The sequence below is a fragment of the Pongo pygmaeus genome, chromosome 4, assembly GCF_028885625.2.
Source record: "Pongo pygmaeus isolate AG05252 chromosome 4, NHGRI_mPonPyg2-v2.0_pri, whole genome shotgun sequence".
In the NCBI taxonomy this organism is placed as follows: Eukaryota; Metazoa; Chordata; class Mammalia; order Primates; family Hominidae; genus Pongo; species Pongo pygmaeus.
The window spans coordinates 22,438,937-22,460,315 of NC_072377.2; the positions used below are offsets into that span (position 1 = coordinate 22,438,937).

The following is a 21,379-nucleotide window of genomic DNA, read 5'->3' on the forward strand; positions in this document are numbered from 1 at the left end:
ACAGGCATGAGTCACCATGCCTGGCCGTCAAATATTAATATGTGACTGACACAATACAGTTCTGGCCGTCAAATATTAATATGTGACTGACACAATACAGTTCTGGCCGTCAAATATTAATATGTGACTGACACAATACAGTTCTTTGAAGATATATACATAATTAATATGTAGTCTGGGCCTGCAAGGAACTTATAATCTCTCAAGTAACACAAATCTGTAAAGACAAAATTAGGAGCCATGACAAACTAATAAAATAAAGAGTTAACGAGGCTGGTGGCTGGAAATGAGAGAGCGTTTTCTGGTGAATGTAATGTCAGGTTTGGGTTTCAAAGAGAGCAGGAATTAGCCAGACAAGTTATGGAGATGTAGAAGAATAAGGAGGAGAAGAACAGACACATTTAAGGCCCTATGGACAGCATGGATAAAAGTCACAGAGGGCCACAAGCACCATTAGAGGTGTGTGTGTGTACATTTGTGCACACAGGCTTATGCATGTGACTACAAATTATTCACAGTGACTGAAAAGAAAGGAATGGTGAGAGGTAAGGAGGAGTGGGATAAGCTGGGAGGATGTCAGAGTAGACCTCTTATCCCAGGATCGACTGGGGCTCACTTTGTAGATAACGGAGAGCCATTTGAGATTTCATGTAGGGAAGTGATAAGGTTATATTTATATTTGAAACAGGACACAGCCAGGGAGGCTAGGTTTGAAAGGGAAGAGACTGAAGGCCAGAATATTGAAGAGGAGGCTGAGTCCAGGCAAGAATTTGCTATACTCGCCTGCATAGGCAAGAGTGAAGGCCTGTACTTAAGAGAGATGCAGTAGGTATGCAGATGTGGCCACATAGTTAAGGAAGTCGGAGAAAAACTGAGATTTGTGATACTGGAATGGAGTGTGGAAAAAAAAATCATAGTTTAGTAAGACACTCAGGTTACAAACATACATGCTGGGGAAAACTGCAATTTTAACAAATGTATTTTAGCTTCTCTGATTCATGAATCTGAGCCCTACATATGTCTTTTTGTTTGTTTTTGTTTGTTTGTTTTTGAATACTAAATGTTTTGAACACCAATTTGGATGGTTATAAAGTTTAATGTGAACTAAAGATATCATAACTTCTCAAATTTAGGCTTAATGTTTCTAGGAGTAAACATGTTCAGAATTCTAACCAAGAGCATAAGGAAATGTAATGACATAACTTTGTTAAAACTAGATTTCGATGTCATGTTTTTTGAAGCTATGAATGTTAGATGATGGGGAAAATCCCATGTCTTTTCTGCTTTACACAACATGTAAGTATTTTTGTCTCTTTTGCTGGTTACTTTCCTAGGCATTGAGGAGTACAGGTGAATTCATATATCACCTTTGGGGTAGGTTTTCACTTTGTGCTGAATGTCAACCTGTTCCTTGAATGGGCATAATTCAGAAAAAAGCTAATTTGTCTGTTATTATCAGGGATTATAGTTCATTTTTTATTCTGGCTGTTGTCTTCTTTGAAACTTTTTTCTTTGTAGCTATACAAATTTGGATAAGCAGCCAGATGTGTCAGGCAAATTCTTGGGGAGATCCACGTTTGCACAATTGTTGATGTAGTTGTTTTACAGAAGCAAAAACCCACGAGGGTTGCTGAGTCATCAGACTCCACTGTACTCTTCCACTGCAGTAGAGAATATAGTAAGAAGTTGGTTTGGCTCAGTATAACATACTAGCTCAGTGACAGCCTACACAAGGTATTATTTGAGACTTACTAACACAACTGAATTTATGTAGGATTATCTTCCTTTAATTTTCCTATTAAGAATAACTTAGGGACTGCAAGGGAGAAAGGAATGTTTTATTGAAATAAGTGGACATTATCACAGCCAATACTTACAAGAATTAGAATTTGGAAATGAAAATGAGGGTTCTATGTTCAAAACCCAGGATGGAGTCTAGGGCTTTGTCTCTGACACCTTGTTGGAGATGAGTCCTATCCTCTGTGCTAGAGATCTATTTTAATGCAGTCCTGGTAGGAAAAGAAAGCTGGCCCCTAGCCAGTGGTAAATAGGGGTTAACAGAGATGGAACATTTAGGTACCAGGCTTGTGAGCTAGAGAGGTGACACACTGCTTACTTAATGGTGTCTTATGTAACCTACCTCCCCCCACTATTCTTTCTTTTCTTTTCTTTTTCTTTCTTTCTTCTTTTTTTTTTTTTGTTTTTGTTTTTGTTTGTTGTTTTTGAGACCGAGTCTCACTCTGTCTCCCAGGCTAGAGTTCAGTGGCACAATTTCAGGTCACTGCAACCTCTGCCTCCTGGGTTTAAGCGATTCTCCTGCCTCAGCCTCCCGAGTAGCTGGGATTACAAGCGTCCGCCCACATGCCTGTCTAATTTTTGTATTTTTAGTAGAGACAGGGTTTCACCATGTTGGCCAGGCTGGTCTCAAACTCCTGACCTCAAGGGAACTGCCCAGCTCAGCCTCCTAAAATGCTGGGATTACAGGCGTGAGGCACCGTGCCTGGCCTCCCTACTATTATTTCTTTACTTTATGAAAAAAACTTGCCACTTGGTCTGTCGGTGCTGTGTGGTCTTAATGAAAAGGCCAGGTTCAAGTTGTAAGTAAAAAAGTAATAAAAGGCAATATGTTATTCTTTCCCTGTAGCTACAATTGTGTGAGCAATGGGGACCACGGGCATGGGACAGTTTCACCCAGAGGAGCTGTGATCTCCCAAGAGACATCAGCAGTTGTGGTCTTGCCTGGCAGATGGCAGGAGGTCAGAGAGGGAAACACAGGACTTTTTTTCTAAGAGCATAAAGCAAGCACCTTGGGAGTTTCACAAACAGCCAGGAGAGAAATCAAGTGACTTAGGGGCAGCAATCAAGGCAGTGATCCTGAGCTATCATAAAGGTGTCAGTTGATGAAAATAGGACCTGATGATATTATCCCAAGCCTAGAAATATGGGTTGCCATAGGTTCTTGATAAAAGTTTTCTGTCCTCTAGATAAACAGAGGCTTTTTAAACTTGAAATTATTAGGGAGATTTGAGAGCAAGGTTGTAGCTAGAATCAGTGACAGGGCAATGTCAGTGAAATATTGGGACTTGGGCTATCCAGTTGGTGAAATAATAATAACCTCCTCAGCAGTAGTGTGTTTGCTATAAGCCAGGTGCTTCACCAAGCACATTTATTATAGTATGTCATTATACAACTACCTATAAGGTTGTTAATATTGTCTGTGTTATGCTATGAAAGGAAATCAGTGCATTAAAGAGTGAAAAAAATTGTCTAAAGCTACATAGGTAGTAAGTAGTAGACTCAGATTGAAATGTCAATGTGTTGAATTGTAAATGCCATTCTTTTAACCATTATGCCTTTCCAATTCTACTTTACAAACTTGGATGTGCTACCTGGTAACCCTGTTAAGGTTGGGAAAGCCAAAGGAAAAACAATTATTATTTTTTCTTTGAAAAATTGTTATGTGTCATTCATTAAGATGGGTGCTTTCTCATACTTTACCTCATTTAATTCTCAATACAATGAATAAGAAAATATAAAATGTGTATTTATACCTTTTAAACACACAGAAGCAAAGGATTCTCCAACTCTCACTCTATTGCCACCAAATTTATTTCTTATGGGGATTTCTCTTTCTCTACAATCCTCTGCAAAAGAGAGCATATTTTGCCATTTTCTTTCCTTTATTTCTTGTTCCTAAATTTAGCTCAATATGAGGGAATAAAAGCCTGATGTGAAAAACTCTTTTTTTGCTAGGTGGCATCTCTCCTCTCTCTCTTTCTTTCTCTCTTTCATTTTCTCAGTTTCAACCTATTATTAATAATAATTTTTAAAAAGAGTCATATATACATATTAATCACAGAATTTAACCTAGATGTTTACATAGATTTAAATAAGACTGTTCTACACGTCTTCATTTCTCTATCCTATACTACAGAAGTTTTGGTAGAAATAGTGTGTGTATATTACAGTGTGTATTATGTGGGTGTGTGTGCATATGTGTGTATATCTCTGTCTATTCTGTCTATCTGCATGTAATTTTTTTTTTTTTTTTGACAGAGTCTTGCTCTGTCGCCAGGCTTGAGTGCAGTGGCATGATCTCGGCTCACTGCAACCTTCGAATCCCGGGTGCAAGCAATTCTCTTGCCTCAGTCTCCCGAGTAGCTGGGACTACAGGCACGCACTACCCCGCCCAGCTAATGTTTGTATATTTAGTGGAGATGGGGTTTCACCATGTTGGCCAGGATGGTCTCGATCTCTTGACCTCATGATCTGCCCACCTCAGCCTCCCAAAGTGCTGGGATTGCAGGCATGAGCCACTGTGCCTGGCCTGGATGTAATCTTTTATTCATTTTACAGAGATCATTAGAATTTTCTCTCCTGCTTTCTCATGCACTCCATTCCAGGTGACATCTTATACACGAGCCACATATACAGTCAGAAACTGCCTACGCTGAGCTGACCTCAGGTAGGTAGAAGGCTTTACACAGCTTCAAAAGTCCCTCCCTTGCTCTCATGAAAAAAGGATATCTGCAAGGCGACTAGAGACATTTATTCTAACATGTGCATCAGGCCTCATACAACTTCTGAGGTGTCCTCAGGCACCTGGAGGGCTCTATTGTCCTACTTCTCCTTGTTGCCTGTGTTCTCCTTTCAACCTCAGCCTAAATAAAGTTCTTGTGGCTTTGGGACATCACTGTAGCTCCTTGTTGGGTATTCTCTCCCTTTAATTATTTCATGCGATAGATCTTGCTTCTTTTCCCCAAGGAAAGGGATTCGGAGTGAGTCAGTCAAATTTCTTAATCCTCAATCAGACAAAAAAATAGATCATGAAAAATAACTGATGGGTGTAGGCTTAATATCTGAGTGATGAAATAATCTGTACAGCAAACCCTCACGATACAAGTTTACCTACATAAACCTGCACCTCTACCCCTGAACTTAAAATAAGAGTTAAAAAATAGATTATGATAAGATTTTCATTAATAAGAAACTGTTTGTTGAATTTCTAACACAGGGGCCTTCAATACCTCAACTTAAAGAATGGAAAGAATAGGCCGGGCGCAGCGGCTCATGCCTGTAATCCCAGCACTTTGGGAGGCCGAAGTGGGAGGATCATGAGGTCAGGAGATCGAGACCATCCTGGCTAACACAGTGAAACCCCGTCTCTACTAAAAATACAAAAAAAAAATTAGCCGGGCGTGGTGGCGGGTGCCTGTAGTCCCAGCTACTCGGGAGACTGAGGCAGGAGAATGGTGTGAACCCGGGAGGTGAGCTTGCAGTGAGCCGAGACTGCGCCACTGCACTCCAGCCTGGGCGACAGAGCGAGACACCGTCTCAAAAAATAAATAAATAAATAAATAAAAAGAATAGAAAGAATATTGGCAAGGTAGATTTTGCCAGAGAGTGTCAGTGAGATGCTTTTAAAGAGAAGCAGCTTTAAGCAGCATTATTTCTTTTCTGATTAGTCAACTCTTCTGTTTTATTTTAAATTAGCTTTCATTGCTTTTTATGAAGATCAGGTATTGGTAAGGACTCCTTATTGCATTTTCCTAATCTGAAACTATGATGTTATTATCACTTGTTCCTAAAATACATCTACACCATAAAAAGTTTGGGGCAATTATTTCTGGCTCAACATCTCCCAAGATGATCTCAAACACAAAATCATTAATGTTAGTATTTATAAAGTCTCAAAAAGTATGGATTTTTCTAATTTATAAATTTGTATGTTTCTTGCAGAAAATCCTTAAACCTTTCTTATTTTTTTCTTTTTTTATGTATCAGTGTGAAATCAATTTGAAAGTTATAAAAGGCTTTACACGGTGCTCTTCACTTGCAAATTGGTGGGACAACACTCATTATGATAAAAATAACAGTAAAATAAGTATGATTTTATTCACAACATATTAGTCTTAATCATATTTAAAAGAATAAAAAGATAATTTACTTATAATTACAACAAAGTTCTTAGCAAACCATGCAGAATAACTTTTTTCATTACTAAAACATCATAGTGTGTATCTGGGTGAGTGTCTCTATGTAATTACCATCTGTGTCAGGGTGTTCATTTCTAGCACCTCAGTAGTCTCTCTTTTGTACTTCCGTCAGTCACCCCAAAAACGTACTGATAGTGTTGGCTAAATGAATAATGCGATAACACTTTTATTCTTTTTATTCTACTTGCACTTTATGTAATAACTAATAATGTTAAAAAGATGCTTCAGATTTATTTTACATACCAAATAAGCATATTGTAAAAACATGTTACATACATGATAGTTATGTTATCTGACAATGTTAGAAACAGGCATTTCTGACACTTTTCAATATTTTTACTTTTATGTAGGAATCATAACAAACGCCTATGGAACTTAATGTCTACAAAACTATTTCTGCTGTTTAAAAGATACCTAGCAACTGGAATGTTAAATTTGCTCTATTTGTATGAGTAGTTATGCTGTTGTCAGATTGAGATGAGTAACTCCAGGACCTATGAAAACTCTACTTTCTATTCCTACATCACTTCAACAATTCTGCTCTATCTAGTAAATGATTTATGCACAAAACTCAAGGCGGGTATTTGAAGACATCTTACACTTTCATTGGTAATGGCTTTATGTGGATAAAAATGCTATCAATTCTGAATTTTCCTTTCAGAATGCAAAACCTATGAAACATTTCAATAAATATCACACAAGCAGAATCACCCTCTTTACCAATCCTCAAGATTTTGAAATGTTTAACAAACCTGAAATTTTTTATTTTTATGTATTTATTTATTTAGTAAAAAAAAAGCAGATAGGAAAATTCAGCCTGTTTTTTGTACTTAGTATGGGTCACTAGAAAGACAGAGAGAGTGAATGGTCTTTCAATAACCTCAAACAACAATGTGTTCAAAAGGGGAAATTGGAGAGGCACATGAACTTGAATTCTGATTATAGAGAAAGTGCCAGAGCACCCAGCTCTGCACCTAGGAGTACAGAATTCTTAAAACGAAGAAATGCTTACTGAGATTCCTCCAAATATGGCACAAACCACTTGGGGAAGCAACACATTTTAACTTTACTGGTTCTTTTCAAAACAACATCGCCAAACTTCTTGAATAGGACACGAATACAACAGACACACAAACAAAACCAAAGACAATGAAGAGACTCTATGTTGATACATGTGTGGCTACTTAGTCATGAGGGTTAGATAACTCAGGAGTCTGTAAAAACTAGACTAGGAAAGACCAGGAGAGGAGTGAGGGTGGGAGATAGCTGGTAGCTTCCTAAGTTCATATGTTGTTTAAGACCAAGGGTAATATAAACACTATCACACAACAAGCTTTATTTTGTTAAAAGAATCAGTGTGAAGCATTCATCGCTTTAACTAAACTTTTTGTGTTAACTGTTTTCATTCCCTGCTGCTTACCTCTGGGCTGAGTTCCTCTTTTCATGCCTGCAGATCAGAGCATAATTGGACCTGCTCTTTTTCCCTAAAATATTTTCAAGAACAAAATGGCTTAGCATCCCATAGAGAAAAACATTCCTGATGTTTAATTATACTTCTCAGTAGATCTAGAATTGTGGGATATTAAACCTGTTTACTTTTCGTTTGACAAGAGATATGTCTCTATTATTTTTCTATTATGTTCCCCCTTGGACACTAGTCACAACATTTTTCTTTGCATTCTTTTTCTCTCTGCCTTTCAGATGTTTGCCTTCAGGGGTGCTGATAAAAAACATTTTATTTGGTGGATCTGCATTAGAAATCACTTCTTTTCCTGACAAGCTATTTAAAATGTCATTTGTGCCTTGTGAAGGCTTTTAGAAAAATACAGAGACCTGGACCCAGAGGACCCAAACTGTGTTTCTGCAAGGATTGCAATTTCCTTTTGAGGATTATGGTTCCAGGGAAGATTGCTTCTAAATATCTGTGAGAGAAATACTTTCCAGAATTATTGCTGTTGTTTACTCTATATTGATTTTTAGAGTATTTTACCTCACTTCATATAAAGGACAAATAATAAAATATCATTTAATTATTGTAATATTAAATATAACTGTAATTATTTCTCAAACATGAGAGATCAAAGTGTATCTCTTCAGGATGTGCTTTTTGACTACTGATTCTCAAGTATAATATAGCCAATTTCAGTTGTTTGTTCTACTAATTACATTTCTCTGAAGATCAAAAAGCCAGAGAATAGGAGTTAGTGTAGCTCCCCTATACTAAATATTATCCAGTTATGAAATACGAAGCTTTAAGAGTGGCGCTTTTGAAGAAAATTGATGTGTGAGTTAAAATATGCATGTTCATTGATCACAAATGGATGAGAAATGTCACCCAGTTATTACACAGAAAAGAGCTGATTGAAAATAGGTGACCTTTACCAAACGTGTGTGAACAATTTCCACTGTTCATTAAAGTACAAGATATCTACATCGTCCATAAGGTGGATATGATGTTGGAAATGCATTAAACAGATTTCAGTGGTTACTACCATGATAAGTGTTTTGAACTAATCTAATTGTTACTATACTTTGTGTTCTCTGACATTTCATCAAGAGGACATAGGGAAGCAAAGTTCTTTTCAGAATGTCAGGAATTTAATTGCTCAAGTAGAAGGAAGAAGCATTGGCTTATGAATAAATAACTTTGTTTTCAATTTGGAGAAGATCACTAACTATTCTTTTTATAAAGGATTTGGGCACATAAGTGCCTGTCACTGGGAATATAGTAGTGAATGACACAGGCATAGAACCTGCCATCAAAGAGTTTGAAGTGTGTCATTATTCAATGATGTAATGAGTTCTGTGACTGGATTATAAGGGACATAGAGTGTGCTATGGAAACTGATAGAAAAGACATTTGAACTCCACTTGTAGGGGCCAAAAAACACTTGTATGAAATGTATCTTGAGTTCTGAAGGTCAATAGATCTAGTCAGACAAAAAGTCAACTTACTGTGACAGACAGCAAACATGAAATCTCAGACATAGGAACCAAATGATAGTAACCATGGCTGGGTCATAGACTGCTTGAGATGAGGAAAAAGCAGATATGATGCAGCATCCAAACCTCACATTGAAATGGATGCAGCCCTATTCACCATATAAAGATACGGAATCAACCTAAGGTTCCGTATCTTAAGATATCTAAGATATGGAATCAATCCATCAACAAATGACTGGATAAAGAAATGTGGTGTATATACAAAATGGAATACTATTCACACACAAACAAGAATTAAATCATGTCTTTTGTGGCAACATGGATAGAACTGGAGGCCATTATCTTACGTGAAATAACTCAGAAACAGACAAATACCGCATGCTCTCACTTGTAAGTAGGCACTAAATAATGTGTACAAATGAACATAGAGTATGAAATGATACACACTGGAGACTCAGAGCTTGGGGGATGGAAAAGTGTGAGGGAGGATAAGTAACTTAATGGGTACAATGTATATTATTTGAGTGATGGATATACTAAAAAGCCAGACTTCACCATATGCAATATATATTGCATATAACAAAATTGTACTTGTACCTCTTAAATATATACAAAAAAATGGGTGTTCAGTGGAGGTTTTAATATGTCTTTAAAAAGCAGGAAAACTACAAGAGAAGCCTTAACATGGGAGTAATAGGGCGAGCTTGTATTTAGAGATATCAATTTTCTGTCAGTATATGGCATTATCTTGTGGAGAAAAGGAATATGCTAACGCGGTCATAAGGCAAGTGAGAGATGAAAGTGATAAGAACTGTGGGGAAACAACGATGGAAAGCCAGGGGAGAGAAAGTTAGAAGGCAGGGTTGAAAGGACTACATGTTAACTGGATCTGTGGGAAGTGAGAAGTGGGAAGGCAAAGATGTTTGCTGGATTCCTAACTTGACACATTGGGTGGATTAGAGTGCCACTTATTGAGATGGTAAATAGAGAAGACATAGAAAAGGTTTTGAGGCGAGATTAGAGAATGCACTGATATCTCCCTCCCTCTGCCGCTCCCTCCCTTTCTCTTCCTCCCTCTCTCCCTCCTCTCCTTCCTTCCTTCCTTCCTTCCTTCCTTCTTCTTTCAACAAATAGTTACTACCTCTGTGACAGACACTGATCTAGGTGATGAGCCTGCAGCAGTAAACAAAGCAAGGTTCTCATCTTCACAGAGCTTACAGTCCCATTGGAGCAACCATCAGCAGGTAAGACACAGTAAATCTGAGATGAACAATAAGGAGAAAGACATACGGTGCGTGATATTTTAGGTAGAATGGTAAGAGAAAACTGAAAAATTAGTTTCAGCTAATATTAGCGACAACAAACTCTGCACAAAAGAGTCAGAGTTTTTGCCAGTTAACCCTTAGTGTTCTATCTCTGAAATAAAAAGCTCAGAAGTTCTCCTTCTAAGAATGGCAATGGTGTTAAATTTAAATAGCTCAGTTTGACTTTGATTATCCAGCAAGAGTAGAGGCAAAAAAGTGGCCTTTTCTGCTAGGTGGCAGTCAGGAGGTGGCAGGACGTGAACACTTTTCCACGTCAGTACTAGCAGATATGGCCATCCATATTCTTCACTTTTCCTAAACTCTGAAACTGAAATACATTCATTCATCTAATCCTGCAATACAGAACCCCTGAAAATCACCTATGGATTTATAACTTTGCCAAATTTATGCTCATTCAACTTTATTCGGTTCAAAGTTCTACACGTGAACTTTCATATATTCTTGGCACAGCATTTAGGTAAGTGACTTTCTCTCCCTTCAACCCCACTAAAACTTATTTTCTCCTACAGTATACACATTTTTGTTTTTCATGTGCCTTTTTATATTTTTTAAAATTTATTTTTAATTGACATAATAATTGCACGTAATTATGGGATACAGCGTGATGTTTCAACATAGGTATACAATGTGTAATAATCAAGTTAGGGTAATTAGCATATCCATCACTTCAGAAATTTATCATTTGTTTGTGGTGAGAGCATTCAAAATTTTCTCTTCTAGCTATTTTGAAATACATGTTATATTAATTATAGTCACTATGCCGTGCAATGGAATACTAGAACTCATTTCTCCTATCTAACTGTAACTTTGACCAATTTCTTTCTATATATCTTTTTTCCTCCCCCAGCCACAGCCTCTGGTAACCCCTAATCTACTCTCTACTTCTATGAAATCAACTTTTTCAGATACTGCATATGAGTGCAATCATGAGGTATTTGTCATTTTGTGCCTTGCTTATTTCACTTAACATAATGTCCTCCGGGCTCATTCAAGTTGCTACAAATGACAGAATCTCATTCTATTTTACGGCTGAATAGTATTCTATTGTGTATATATACCACATTTTCCTTGTCCATTCATCTGCTGATGGACACTTAGGTTGATGCCATATCTTGGCTGTTGTACATAGTGCTGCAATAAATATGGAAGTGCAGACATCTCTTTGACATACTGATGTCATTTCCTCTGGATACAGACCCAGCAGTGGCATTTTGGGATCATATGGTAGTTCTATTTTTAATATTTTGAGAAACCTTCCTATTCTTGCCTATAATGACTGTACTAGTTTACATTCTCACCAACAGCAATATGAATTCCTGTTTCTCCACATCCTTGCCAGCACTTTGTTACTTCTTGCTTTTTTGATAATAGCCATTCTAACTGAGGTGAGATGATATCTCACTGTGTTTGTAATTTACATTTCCCTGAAGATTAGTGATGTTGAGCATTTTTTCATGTGCTTGTTGGCCATTGTATGTCCCCGTTTTGAGAAATTCTATTCGGATTGTTGGATAAGGCCTCAAACACACAGGTTTAGAAGCAAAAATAGACAAATGGGATTACATCAAAATAAAACGCTTCTTCATAGCAAAGGAAACAATCCATAGAGCAAAAAGACAACTTACAGAATGGGAGAACATATCTATAAACTATGCATCTGACAAGGGGTTAATATCCAGAATCTATAAGGAACTTGAACAACTCAATGAAATAGAAACATAGAATTAACGTGTTTTTTTTTTTTTTTCTTGAGACGGAGTCTCCCTCTGTCACCCAGGCTGGCGTGCAGTGGCGCGATCTCACCTCACTGCAAGCTCCGCCTCCTGGGTTCAGGTCATTCTCCTGCCTCAGCCTCTGCAAGCTCCGCCTCCCGGGTTCTCGCAATTCTCCTGCCTCAGCCTCCCGAGTAGCTGGGACTACAGGCACCCGGCACCACGCCCGGCTAGTTTTTAGTATTTTTAGTAGAGACGGGGGTTTCACCGTGTTAGCCAGGATGGTCTTGATCTCCTGACCTCATGATCCGCCCGCCTCGGCCTCCCAAAGTGCTGGGATTACAGGCGTGAGCCCCCGCGCCCAGCCAATTCACATGTATTTTTTTTTAAGTAGCTGATAACATGTATTTCTATTTGAAGTAGTAAAATATAAAATGTAAAATTCAGACTAGAGCAGAGTAAATCTAGCTTGCCCTTCTGAAAATTCTTTAATGAGTTCTCATTATTCCTGGGTTAAAGTTTGCACCTCTTACACAAGAATCAATGAAGCTGCTCTTTTTTACACATTCACCACTCCATTGTCATGTTCTATCAAACTAATGTGGTGCTGGAGGGTGTCAGGAATGTGCCCAACATATCTCTGTGCTTTAGCACATAGTGTGATTTCCATTAGAGCTAATGGTCTCTCTTTTCCTGTCTGTCTAAATTCAAGCTATTCTTTAATTTACAGATAAGGGAATTCCTCTTGGCCTCTCTGTTTAAGTCAGGAGCTATATTTTGTGCATTGACAGCAGTGTATACTTATCTTCCATGATGGCAGACCACAAGCATTGTGACTATTCTTTCTATAGTTCCCCTCTCCCACCATCAGGTTGAGCATATTAGGCATAGGAACTAGGACTTGTCAACATGTATCCCTAGCATCTAGCACAGCACCTAACACTTAAGAGGTACATAATAGTTACTGAGTAAATTCAAGGACGAATGTCAATGAACAAATATGGTTGAATCTTACACATAAAGATTTTATAATGTGTTAAAATGTTAACAACAAAAGCAAAAGCAATTGCCTCAATTCTAATACACAAGCCACAGAAATTAATTTGGAATATTCACTCAATCTTGTTCAACAATATTTTCTGAGGATAAACTCTATGACAGACACTATCTTAGGTACTGAGTTGCACCTTTGAATAAAAGAAACAAAAACCCTGCCTTCATAGAGCTCACATTCCAATAATGGGGAGTGGGGAGAAAAACAATAATCAAATAAATTTAAAATAATATGGTTGATAAGATTTTAAACAGTACAGAAGAAAATAATAGAGAAGAGTAATAGGAAAGTTTGTAATAGGCAAGTTTGTAATTTTTAATTTATATTACCTTAATGATGGTAATATAAATTATCCAAAATTTGTATCTATATTAATGAAATATATTTCCCTCTATTGTTTATAGATTTTAGCAATAAAAGAAATATGGCAGTTGAGATTAGTAAGGGAGAAAAGTTTAAATAAAGAAGAGCGATGAAATCAATATCCTTGCAATTCAGTTTTGGGAGAGAAGAAAGTTGAACTGACAAATAAGAAAGTCTCAAGGCTACATTCCTAGAATAAAGAGAACTGAGATGTTACTGGAGAAGTCAGCATTTTCTGATAAGTTTTGAACTTCAGTATGGAGTTATCCTGGGCAATGCTATAGCCAGAAACTTCTAGATATTGGGAAGGGAGACTGGAGAAGCAATGAACACTCCGTCCCTCTTAATTGCAAGGAATTATATATATCAGCGATACTTACCTAAATATTTTGCTTTCTAAGACATCCAATTAGTCTACGTCCAAAATGGTTATGTAGAAATCAACAATAGATTAAATATACACACAAAATTTTATATTATATATTAGATATTTTTTATATATATATATATATATATATTTCTCAATTTTGACCTGGTTCAGAATTTCTCATCACCTTCCTAAGATGGGAAAAGCTTCTTGAGAAGATTGACTAACATCTCATTCAGGTGAGCTAGCCAGTGAATCTCATCCTGTGAAACGTCCTCCAGTAGACACTAGTCCACCCATGGCAGCCATGGGGCAGAGTAGGGGGCAGTGGTGATATGAGAGCAGCATTTCTCATCACCAGTAGCATCAACCTCTCTGGCAGGTTGTCAGAAATGCAGAATCTTGAGCCACACTCTAAAACCACTAAAAAAGATCCCTAGATAACTTGCATGCCTGTTCTTAAAGTTTGTGAGTTACTGGTCTATAGCAGCAGAGTTCAATTGGGGCTACATAATAGAGTTATCTGGGAAATTTTTTTAAAAATCCCAATAATTAGGCCGCATTCTTATATATTCTGTTTCTGTCAGAATTAACTGCATATGTCTCAAACTGTGGTTCCTGGTTTCTTTTCTACAACTGAAAGAAATCTACCAAAGTTTTGACCTACTAAACCCACTAAGGTTTGACTTGTGAAATCAGCACTCCAGGAATGAGACCCAGGAATCTGCTTCTTTATTTAAGTCACATAGCAGTTGATTCCTATATATACCAAAATATAAGGTGTGGCTTGGAGGATGAAAAATAATGGATTCCACTGTAAAAAAAAAAGAGTTTATGTTTATTATTTGAATCAATATGCAAAGTATGCAATGGAATACTTTTGCATATATACACTGGTAGTTGATAACTTTGTCAAAATTTCTAATTAGAGGTTTTAAATACCATAGTAAAATATGGATGAATTAGTGAGTGTGAGGAAATAAAAATACTGAGTCTCTCCAGAGACAGACATTTAGATAGTTAACTTCAAGACATTTAAATATATTCTACCACGGTCCGGCGTGGTGACTCACGCCTGTAATCCCAGCACTTTGGGAGGCCGAGGTGGGTGGATCACGAGGTCAGGAGATCGAGACCATCCTGGCTAACACAGTGAAACCCCGTCTCTGCTAAAAATACAAAAAAAAAAAAAAAAAAAAAAAAAATTAGCCGGGCATGGTGGCAGGCGCCTGTAGTCCCAGCTACTCGGGAGGCTAAGGCAGGAGAATGGCGTGAACCTGGGAGGCAGAGCTTGCAGTGAGCTGAGATTGCGCCACTGCACTCCAGCCTGGGCGACAAAGCAAGACTCTGTCTCAAAAAAAAAAAAAAAGAAAAAAAAAAGAAAAAAATTCTACCAAATATTCATTATGCTGATAATAAAAAAAAATGCAAGATGAATGTTTCTCTTCTAAACAAGCAGTCAGCAAACTTTTTCTGTGAAAGACAAAATAGCCAATATTTTTAGCTTTGCAGGCTCTACAATCTTTTTCTGCTCTACTATTCAACTCTGGCTTTGTGGCTTGCAATCAGCCATTGACAAGATGGAAATGAATAGCTGTGGCTGTATTCCAACCAAACTCTATTTACAAAAACAAATCATGGGCTATTTTTCTGGCCCCTGTAATATCAAGTTAGATTGTTGACTACCAGTGGTCAAATGGAACTTCTTTTTCAAGACTTGTTCAATTCCTTTCAACATACGTAAGAAAGAGTCAAAGTAAAGAATTCAGTTGCTAATTTAGTCCTCATGACAAATAGGATGGTTTCTCTAAAATGGCTCCTAAGTTACATTCTTTTAAGAAACATCCACTTCATCTGCGTAAATCCAATAGGACTCCCCCAAAAAAGTATGCTCCAAATTTCAAATGTACTTATATAACCACAGTGTTATGAAATGGTTCCTGGAGCTTTTGCAAGATCCAAGTGTTCATTGTTGCTAAGGAGAGAGAAGATCTCTAATTTTTGCTACTTTACAGGTAAGGTGACAGCTAATAATAAAGCTCCCTATTTATAATAACAACTGTCATTTTCTGAGGACCTGAGCAATTGCGGATATATCAGTTCTCTCCTTTATTTCTCAGAACACTACAATAGGATAGGTACTGTGATCGGCTCAATTTTAAATAGCATAAAAACAAAGTTTAGACACCTTAACTGACTTGTCCAAGGCCACAGAGCTAACAAATGCCCTCAGCTGGATTTGAACCAGGTAGTTGAACCTAGAACATGTACAGCCACTAAACATTACTGCCCTATCCATTGTCTACCAGAACTATGAACATGTAAGATACTGAGTTAGTTGTAATATTTTCATTTGTAAGGGAAATAGATGTGCTCAATTTGAATGGATTAACAGGACTAAAACTACAGAGAAAAACGTGAATGTGAAAAATGGGGAAGTCTCACCACTGCATGGTATGCCTGGAATACTATACGGGATATCAACTCAGGATAACACAGTACTTCCTCTGAGAAGCACTCTTTTCTTCTTGTGCTTAGCTATTAGGGTAAGTTAGAAAATGTGTCTGTTCTTACTGACCTAAGGCAATTAACCTCTTTTCTTTCCTTTCTACTGGCCTCATTACTGCAGCTTATTCATGATTTCCACAGACTGTCCTTTCTATGTTTCTCAGCTTCTTTTCCTGGCCACTAACTGCTGAGGCTCCACGTGGTATTTCGTATTTAAGATAACCAAGTCAAATGTTCGTTATTTCACACAGAACATTTTTATTGGCATGGTTCTCCTGGAAGGCCACATGGTGGCCACTGGCCAGTCTAGAGAGGGCTGTCTTAGACCTTGGCACATTCATTTTTCATCAAATCTACTGTGGCCAGTAGAGCCTAGACACATGGTCATATTTTCTTGGTGGAAACACCTATGCATTGTGAACTCTTACCATTACAAGCTCTTCTACAATATTGTTCTTTACAGATCATGCTCATTCTTTTGGAATAGTAATACAGGAGGTAATGTGTACATATACTTTGTTTTTTCTGTTATTCTTATATACAATTAGGATAAACCAACCGTTTTCCAAAAACCTAGAGAATTGAAAGTACGCTGGTTGGTTGTTGGAGATTATACACATATATGCCTTGATCATATTTCTAGTCATTGTGGAACCTGTTATTTACAGTATCTGGTACAATGTCATCTCTTTCCAGATTTGGGAACATGTTGGAACACAATAAATTATCATATTTTATAACCATACAACCTAACTTCTAGTTACCATCTTAGCACATCCTTGGATATGACAGCTAATCATGTTAAATTTTCCAGGTCACCTCTAATCTTCTAACATCTCTCTCTTCTTGTCACAGGATTAGATCAAATATTAATTGAAAAATATTACCACAATATCAACATGATTAGCTACACCAAACCTCTGTGCACATATGGGAAAGTTTATGTAAAGTCAGCAGAGCAAATAGGCTGCTGAATATGTAAGTCTGTTTTTTCTAAAGTCCAGATCCAACATTCAGTTCCAACAGTTAGTTTCTCTACCTTTTCTAATATTGTGAATATCTTTCTCTATTAACGTGAGTTCCCCTTAACTTCCTTTTAATCTCATTTCAATACAATTAACACTGAATTTATATCTCTACATTTTATTTTATTTTATCCTGAGAGTGTGTCAACCTCTCTTGGAAAGATGTATATGTTACAAATACTAAATTTCAGTAGAGACTTTGCTTACAGTAGAGTGCTTTTTCTGTCAGTAGTAATCAGAATCAGCTGGAAGAAAAGACTTGCATACTAACCTCTTTCAGAAACTAAAAGAACAAAGTACATGCTGGTTTCCAATACTGGTGGTGATGGAATTTACAAAATCATTTATTTTGTGTAAACAAGAGTTAATCTGTTCTAAAGGTAATATGATTACCCTGTACTATCTTAAAAATAGTCTTACAATATTCATGAGTATCATGCCAAGTGCTGGAAACAGTCACCATATGTGAGGTAACAAAAAGGTATAGTATAGAGTGTATGAATTTTAAACACAGTCAGATCTGAGTTTGAGTTGTAGGTTCATTACTGTGTGCCCTTGGCCCAGTTACATATGCTCTCTCAGATTCCAGCTTTCCTTCTGGAAAATGAGGGCAAATAACATCCATGTTAACATTTCAACTTTCATATGTTTTTATATTTATCATTTATTCATATATAAAAAGTTTATAACTCAGCTATCTGAGTTGAGGAAGCATGTGAGCTAGATTAGATACTGCCTATCTCTAGTGTCTTTTATTGAACATATTACTTATTGAGGAGCAAGTTATAGAAGAACTTGAAGCAAGTTTTGTAAAGTTTTAAAAGATTATTTTATTTAAATTTTGAGACTTCCTACTCTAAGTGAGGTTATCCTATGAGATGTTTTCCCATCTTACAGAAGAAATAAACTACCCTCAATCAAATGAAAAATGGAATTCAATATAGATTAAGGAGGCAGATGCTAAGTAAAATAAATTGTTACTAATTCTCAGTTGAACCCAAGATTTTCTCCATCCTCTTATCAGTATATTGCAAATTCAGACAACTATGACAATGGTAAAACTCCTTTAAGCAATTGCATTTTTAATTTTTTAAATTAAATTTGTATTTTAAGTTCAGGGGTACATATGGTGGTTTGTTATATAAGTAAACTTGTGTATTGGAGATTTGTTGTTTTTTGAATGAGAACTGCAATTCCCTCAATTTTTAAACACAGATATTTCATTAGACAGTAAACGCAACCTTCAATGGACGTACTCTGGTCAGACACTTCAGTGGTCAACACATCCAACAAAAAAGTTAATTGGGTCTGATGCTACCATCAATTCTGAAGTTGGCACAAGGATAGAGATGTTTTCAGGGACATGCAAGTTCACTAGTACCAAGTGTGTGCCCCCGTTTGGTTAATGTTGCCTCTTTCTGTTTATCAAGTTTGCTTAAAAAAAAAAAAAGAAGCCAAAGACCCAGGGACAGTCACTGTAGTCAACATGTTCTTCTCTCAGTTATCTTTAATTCTATTGAGAAATCATCTCCCCAGGGAAAAGAGATAGAAGTCTCAGAACAAGAGAAGCAGATAAAAGTCTTCAGGCTTTAGCTACAAACATACTGGTAGCCAAGTATACATCAGCCTTTGGGAACCTTGAAAATAGTTTACTCCTCCGGAAGAAGCAGTAACATCGACATCAGCCTGAAAAGCTCTCCAGAGAATTTCAGAATGATAGCCAATTATTAGAAAGTGTTCTGACATCTTTATAAAATATCCCATCTCAAGAGATCCATAGAAGAAAAGGGGAGTCAGCATTTCAGGAAATACAAGTGCTCACTCTGAAAAGCACACTTGAGATACCATTATAAATCTTTATACAAAAGCAGCTAGATATTTACATTTTGCTTTAACAATAGAAATTAATTGTTAAAAATCAACTGGTTTCAGTATTATATGTGATATTTTAAATAACGTTTATTTCATTATTTGAAAACTTTTATGTCATACAATATCAAGGTAAGTGATTGCTATTCTTCAGTATTTAGAGTGCAGACTAATAGATCACATAATTATAGTGATATAATTATTTTATTACTCTTAATTACATAGAAATTTATCATAATATGGAGTAAAACCATCAGGCTATATTTATATGTGCTTAGTAAGGTAGAAAAGAAAAAGTTCAGGCAATTAAACTTTGGAAAAAAGTTGCTTACAATACCTTTCTAGATATTTTTAACAAGCTTACAAGAAAATGGGTGAAAAAGAATTAATATGGAGTGGTTTAATCTGAATTACCTGGATAATTGCCCTAAATGATATAGAATATGTAAGCTTAACTTCAATTCATTATATCTTAATAATAAAAATGAAATAAAACATAAAAAAGATTTTTTTACAAACACATAATCTCTTATTGAAGAATTCTTTCAAAAACAAGCATTTTAGAAAACACTTAATTTTCCTTTGCTTTCTTTTTTTATTCATGTCATAAAAGAAATCCACTTCTGTTGAATAAGAACTATAAATTATATGAATGGTATAATAAGTCTTCCAGTTTCATTTTTCTTAATACTTGCATCAGAAACTATAACATTTAAGTTTTAAGTTCCAAATGGATACTATTAAAATATTCAGGGATTTAGTCCTAAATCCTTAAACCAAAAGGGAGCTCAGGAATATTGCTAAAGTAGAAAGCTGCACAAAATCTCAACTCGCATTTGCAAATTTTCTTTCCATCTGATTTAACTTTAAAGCTTTCAGACTCAGATTTTACTATATGACATCAACAAAGCACTTCAATCAAAATCAATTTACCTTGGCAATGCACAACCCTCCAAATAGATTCTTAAAAAGGTAAAATGAGAAATTAACTGTCTTTTCACGTTCCCTTTTATTTTCTCTGGCTACAAGGCAGAATGAATATATTTCAAAAGAAATTGCCCTGAGATATCATTATCTCCAACGCCGTTTTCACTCCAGGACACTTGCTTATAAACTAAGCTTTGCCTGACACAGTCACTTGCTGCAGTGCAGAATGTCAGTTTAGTCAGTTAGAACTTTCAATGCAGAAATTCATTGCCATGCAGTCACCCAGATAAAGCAGCACTTACCTTAATTGAAATTTTCTGTGAACGAGGTGAGAAATCCGTCAAATCAACCGTGAATGGGGTGGGGAGATCGAAGTTTTCAATCAACACCCTCCAAGTAGCTGCATCCTGTGCTCCTTTTCCCTGTTATGTTGAGCTCCTCACTGTCTAAGGAGAGAAAAACATCAGCTGAAATCCTCCGAGGTTCCCAGTGAGTAAATGAGGACTAAGCGATGTTTCTGAACGGGAGATTCTCCGTGAGTGTGCTCCGTTTGGAGGCTCCCTAACTGCTGTGATAGCCTCCTGGTAGGTCCCTGGAGCCAGGCGCTAATCATTGACCTGATTAGCAAGAACGCTCCGGGTGCGCAGGCAACACACGCCGGGGGTTGGTGGGTCTCCCGGGAACTGGAAAAGGCACCAAGGCCACTTGGGAATCTTGTCTTTTCCAGCCTAATGGATGAACTACAACTATGATTATAATTTGCAAGGAGATTAGCTGCCGTGCTAGCCACCGCAGGACTTAAACAAATGTGCTTTCTTCTGCTGTTTTTCAAGGTGCCTTCGCGTAAGATATTAGGTACAGTGAAACAATTAATAGACTGATAGAGCTGATTTGTAAGACAAGCTTAAAGCTGAAAAATGTTTAAAGCGATGTGATCAAAGAGATAGCTGCACTTGTCTCTGCCCCTCGCCTGCTACATACTTCAACCTTTGTCGAAGTAAAATGAATTTAAAGGTTTATTACAGCCCTCCAGAGTGCAACTCTCTGAATTTATAAAAAGGAAGTATTCATACTAAATAAGCATATTTGGCAGATTGCTACAGACACAAGCACTCAAACCACGGCATGAACACAGCCTTGCTTGTGTAGTTTTCCAAACAGCATTTTCAATTAGCATTACACTTGCAAAATATGTTTGCACTGTACCATTAACCAGAGTAACGTAGGAGAGTACAGCACTACACCTAACCGAATCATCTCTTTGATTATCTGTTGAAATACTGATTTGCT

The 21,379-nt window shown here is 36.9% G+C and overlaps 1 protein-coding gene across 7 annotated transcripts in view; it reads right to left on the bottom strand.

The window, feature by feature from the left end:
- Window positions 1-21,379, bottom strand: part of CDH12 (cadherin 12) — a 1,137,841-nt gene that overhangs the window by 462,325 nt on the left and 654,137 nt on the right. For 4 of the 7 annotated variants that reach the window (XM_054489194.1, XM_063664679.1, XM_063664682.1 and 1 more), the window contains one exon: window positions 20,392-20,535. The gene's annotated coding sequence lies outside the window, so the exon portion shown is untranslated. Of the gene's footprint in view, window positions 1-20,391; window positions 20,919-21,379 lie in introns of those variants that run through there. The other 3 variants (XM_063664678.1, XM_063664681.1, XM_063664683.1) reach the window with 3 other exon arrangements.